The sequence below is a fragment of the Cyprinodon tularosa genome, unplaced genomic scaffold (assembly GCF_016077235.1).
Source record: "Cyprinodon tularosa strain WSP-4 unplaced genomic scaffold, ASM1607723v1 ctg14, whole genome shotgun sequence".
NCBI lineage: Eukaryota > Metazoa > Chordata > Actinopteri > Cyprinodontiformes > Cyprinodontidae > Cyprinodon > Cyprinodon tularosa.
Window position 1 is genome coordinate 2366523 of NW_024038220.1, and position 6000 is coordinate 2372522.

A 6000-nucleotide genomic window follows, 5' to 3' on the forward strand; every position below is an offset into this window, starting at 1 on the left:
CCTGCAACATATAATCTCCTTAGAGGCCTGCAGAGGGTTCATTACAAAACCTTCCATCAAATAGGATGGGATTTATTTATTAGCAAGTCTAGATTATTAGTGGATTTTTTTCTGTTAATTTAAAACATGTAACATTTTGTATGAAGCAGAGCACTTCAGATGTATAATCATGTTTTAATACTCTTCAATCAAGATGTCTAGCTGCACCTTGTAGAAACTGTTGCCAAGACACATCCAGTCCTGTTCGTGTTTCTCACCGTGGTGCCAATCAAAGGGAACTGTTTGGATCTTCAGCTTTTAAAGCCAAAGTTAAGACAGAAGAACATTCTAACTTGGCAAATGTTTGACACTAGTGAATTCTCTGATATGCTCCACGTGTGTTGTCCTATCAAAGTGTTAAAAGAGCAATGATACATGTGCACCATTGTATCATACAGATCAGATAATGTAATTTGAAAGGACTTGTGTAATTAACAAAAATCAAGAATTGCTAAAAGTAGAATGGAAGGCAAATATTTTAATGATCAGGCTCCTCTCGTGTGGAAAGTTGCCTTTAACAGGGACGCCTTTTACAGCTGCTTTTTGTATCTCTGCTTCTGTCTCCTTGAACCCCAATCGGCTTCGGCAGATGGCCGCTCACACTGAGCCTGGTTCTGCTGCAGGTTTCTTCCTGTTAAAAGGGAGTTTTTCCTCTCCACTGTCGCTACAAGCATGCTTAGTGTGAGGGATTTCATTCGAGTGAATGAGTCAATGCAATCAACTGGTTTTCCTTTGATAGAAAACTTTGAATCAATCTGACTGGATGATCTGGTGAACTGGAAAGTGCCTTCAGATGACATGTGTTGTGAATTAGCACTTAATAAATAAACTGAATTGAATTGAAGAAGTCCATGAAGACAGAATTAAAATGGTTTACTAAACAGTGTAAACTATATAGAACCTCCCTTTTAGTTACAGCTAGGAGGCTTATAAAGGCATGTTTCCTCCAACAATGGACATCCAGGACCTAACCAATCCTCTTTGCCAAATGGCGAGCAAAATCATATAACAAGAGGAGCTTTTGTATACATCCGTTTTCAATATTGTTATAGATCTGCTTATAAATGTAGGACCGTAGTTTAATTGGATCATTTTACACATACTTTGATCTAACTAAGATTTTACCGTATGTTAAGTCCAGCTGGAAAGTGAACCCCATCAATAGTCTCCAGTCTTTTTAAGTGTTTTTCATCCAGTACCATACAATGTTAAACTTAATCTTTGGCCAGCTTCTTCCTGCAGAGAGGCATCCCCACACCATGAGCCTGCCTCTACACAGTGGAGAAGTGTGATTTGGAACAAAGTAAAGGGGGCTGGATATACATGAATAATGCACTTTTTCTTTTATTATTTGCACACAAAAAAAGATAAACACTTTATATCATTGTTCATTTAATTCATGATGATCAGTTATTTGGCTTTGTACTTCCACATAAGATCCTAATAAACAACTAAGTCAGTGCAGTTGTAATGCGATAAAGGCTTGAAAAGGCTTAACAGGTTTAATACTCGTGCAAGGAACTGTCAGATTATCTTACGATGATTAACAGTGATTTTGTGTTTGCAGGACAAATAATCCACCCCTAATTCCAAGGATTAGTTTGACAACTGTTACCAAAATCATGGCTTAAAAGTGTAGAAAATAAAGGTGGTGCTGCCATTTGTAGAATCATTTTTTTTCCCCCTGTTCTGAAAATTTGCTTCTGTAACTGCAAAGGTTGGTCCAGTGCAGAAGCTTTGAGTCTGCTATTTACCAAATACAATAAATGTTAGTCCTCAACCTTTTATCCAGACACATTCTGCTGCTGAGGATTTCAGTTTGCAAAACAAGAATACTGTCTTTTTCAACCGTGAATGTCACTAGCAACTAGAAATTTGTCTTTTCTTTGTGAGCTGTCAAACAACAGAAGATCCATAAATCATGCAGGCAAGTGACAAATGTATTGTTTTCTCTGTGTATTTTTTCACAGATGGTGTTGTGAATCTTTTTCCTTCCTTTATCTGAGTAGGAAGAGCCTTTGTAACCATTCTTTGAGCAAAATTACCAGGAAAACATGACAACTCAAAAACCCTCACCGTTTGATGCCATTTTCCAAAAACAATAACTTAGTCACTGAACCATTTTAAGTGAAGTCACATAGGTGTAGAGACACGCTTCTACTCATTAAAAAGAACATGAGCGAAACGAGTGCTGGCACCCTTTAGGGAAACTAAAGTGAGTGTGCATAATGTAATTTCAGAAATGTTCCACTTGAGGTTTTCTCATTATCGTACATTAATCTCTTAACATGCCCCATGTGGGTCTATCAGATCATTTCCTCTGATGAAATGTCTATAATTTTGTCTGGCATCATTTTTCCTGAGCTAATTTATCGGATCATTTTATTCATGGGGCCAGACTAACTCAACTAATGTGCATGTTTCAGATCTCTGTTGAAACCTCGCATTAGCAGCAGACTGCAGTACTTCCAAAAGACACAGATTCATTAAGACTACTGGAGAATCATTTGCTTTCTGATAACAGTTAAGAATATTTCCTCATGCATGCTGCAGATTTGCATTTTATTAGGATCAAACAAATGCTTGATTAGATAACAGATTATGAATTGGTTTTTCCATTGATACATGTTTGAAATATAACTATTAAAAGCAAGGTGAGCCCCCAGCATCTATAAATCTGTTTGGTTTCTGAATATAGGAAGGTGAGGCAGCATAGATCATTTGCACTACATCTGACTGCAGGTTAAGAGCATCATGCCCCCTGAGAAATATTTTTTTATATGCTGACAAAAAATTCAGCTATCATCAAATACATGACCTAGAGAAAAACCGGACAAAACACTAAAAACAGGCCCACATCTATCATCTATAACCAAGGCATTGATGGCAGCATCCTAGCTGTTATTGCTCTTCAGGATGCTGGGGAAGATTCTCAGTAATCCAGGTAGTCATTCCAAGAATTTTTTTTAAAAACAATCCACTGTACTTTGTTTCCAAGTTTGAAGATATTTCGCTTCCCATCCAGGAAGCTTTTTCAATTCAAAATGTCAGAAATAGCGTTGAGTTCGAGGCTTTATACAGTAGCCCATTCTGTCTGTAAAAATTATCCCTGAACTTGAAATAGGTCGTGGAAAGACAAAGGTCCAGTAGGGTGCCGATCTGGTCCAGAGTGAAATTAGTCCTGTTTTTTAGGTCACTGTCTTGTTGAAGACGTTTCCTGACTGTTTCTACTGCCTCTGATATTGGTATTGGGTTACTGTATAAAGACTCAACTCAACGATATTTCTGACATTTTGAATTGAAAAAGTTACCTGAATGGAAGCAAAACTTCTTCAAACTTGGAAAGAAAATCCAGTAGATTTATTTTCCCACTTTTTTTGGAATGCTCTTCAGGATGTTGTCGCAGTCAAACAGGAACAGACTAGATGAAGCGGCTTTGACGAGAGAAGCAAAGTACGTAAATGCCTGGTTTTAACTAACAAATATTGCAGAATGGGAGAATAGAGGTAGAATGCAGCAGAAATATGAAAAAGGGTCCCTATGTCCTCCGGCAGTCTAAGCATATAGCAGCATAACTATAGAGATAGCTCAGGATAACCTGAGCCACTCTAACTATAAGCTTTATCAAAAAGGAAAGTTTTAAGCCTAGCCTTAAATGTAGACAGGGTGTCTGCCTCATGGACTTAAACTGGTAGTTGGTTCCACAGGAGAGGAGCCTGATAACTAAAAGATCTGCCTCACATTCTACTTTTAGAAATTCTAGGAACCACTAGTAAACCCGCAGATTGAGAATGAAGGGCTCTGTTAGGAACATGAGGAACAATCAGAATTTTGTGTTAATAGATGGGGCTTGGTTATTTAGGGCTTTCCGTGTGTGAAGGACGATTTTAAATTCTATTCTTGATCTAACAGGCAGCCAATGAAAGGAAGCTAAAATACAGTAGGAGAAATGTGATCTTGCTTTCTAATTTTCATCAAAACTCTGGCTGCAGCATCTTGGATCAGCCGGAGGCTTTCGACTACAGTTTGTGGACTTCCTGATAGTAAAGAATTAAAACAATCTAGCCTTCAAGTAGTAAATGCATGGATTGGTCTCCCAGCATCACTCTGGAAAAAATATTTCAAATTTTTACATTTTTCCAAAGGCGAATGAAAGAAATTGTAGAAACCTGTTAGTTATGGGATTTAAATAAAAAGTCATTTAAGGTCAGCATGCAGGTTTATTTATTTATTTATTTATTTTTTTTACAGCATTAGATGGGAAAATTATGTTTAACCTTGTTTTATGTTAAATGGAGGTAGACATTTTATCAAAGTTTTTTTATAAATACATTATCATTGTTGCTGTTATACTGTAAGGTCAGCATGCAGGATTTAAAGATAAAAACAGAGCATTTCAGAATATAACAGCTTTAATTTGATATCGTTTCATCAATAAACAAAAGAAAAAGAAAAACCTGGTTTCAGTGTTAATGTTAATGTTGTTGCAATTCCACACAGATGTCACTAGAGGGCAGCCAAGGACAGTCCACCAATAGATATAGGAATTCTACAACTACCGTTTGATGTATTTGTTTTACACAAAGAGAACAAATATTTTTATTCATTAAGAATGAAATAAAATGGACATAATACGTCAAACTTCCCAGCCTCGTTTGAAATGTATAAGATAAGAATGCTTTCCTTATGCTAAACTTGTTTTTACACAAACCTTCTGCTACACAAGGACAATTAATATTTTGTGTATCTTATAACTCCACAAAAACGTATCATGGTCTTTTGGTCATTGCTGAGAGTATTTTCCTTTGGGAACATTTATTGTAAGTTTGGGAACCATTGGCATTTCAACATAAACTTTATTGAAGGCGTCCTACACCACGCAGCCATCTACAAAATGCACCAGATCAGCTTATTTATGTGGTCCCATTTATATCTGATGGCACTTTAAAAAAACATAGTTGTAAATAGAAACGTGACATAATATAGTCATATTTCTCTGTCCGGTTTAATTCTAATCACATGAATTAATTTAAAACTCAGTTTTGATACATTTTAGTCAAATGCATTTTATATGGTCAATTACAGCTTTCTACAACGGCTACTTTAGTTGCATTGATTGGTTAACCTCCCTGCAACTGCTCAAAATGGGCATCCAATATGTTTAAATGTAATATTGTCCTATTTTCCTACATTGTTTTGTACAAATCAAACACTTCAGTTGTATTTCTGCTTTTCTTTATGATACAGCATCACTGTTTTCAACCATTTATCTCATCATGACATTTAGGTTTAGAGCTTAAGACCTTTATATCCTTAGGATAAATACTTTCGAATTCTAAATCTGAAGGTATATGTCATTATTTGCCTGTAAAGACAGAATTAATTGCTGCATTGCTATTACTATAAAATTAAATGCTTTAAAGCGATGTGAAAGATTTAAATGTACTAATTTAACTTTACAGTTTACTTTAAGAACAGGTCAGACAGATAAGGGAGAAAGTTGTGCATATGTTGAAAGCAAGATTAGTTTAAAAGATAATATCCCAAGTTTCACACTGCAAAAAAAATCTAGAAATAAGTAAAAATTATTAAATTGAGTGTATTTACCCCTAATTTGAGTAGGTAAATAAGATTATTTGCCAATGGAATTAGTACATTTACTCTTAAAATAAGATAATTATATAATGTCCACTTGAAATAAGACAATGCAATTGTTTTTTCTTATTGGAAATGTAAATTGCCTTGTTCCATCGGTAAAGTGTCTCACTTACCTCAGTTGAAGAAAAAAAATCCCTTATACTAAGAAAATCTGACTTATTCATATTTCTATTTTTTGCAGTGCAAACAACAGATTAAATGCACATAAGTCCATCTTTAATATGAACATTTAGAACGTGGATCCACTGCAGAGCTACCAAGGCATGGTCATCCTAAACTGACAATGATAGATCTGGAGGAGCA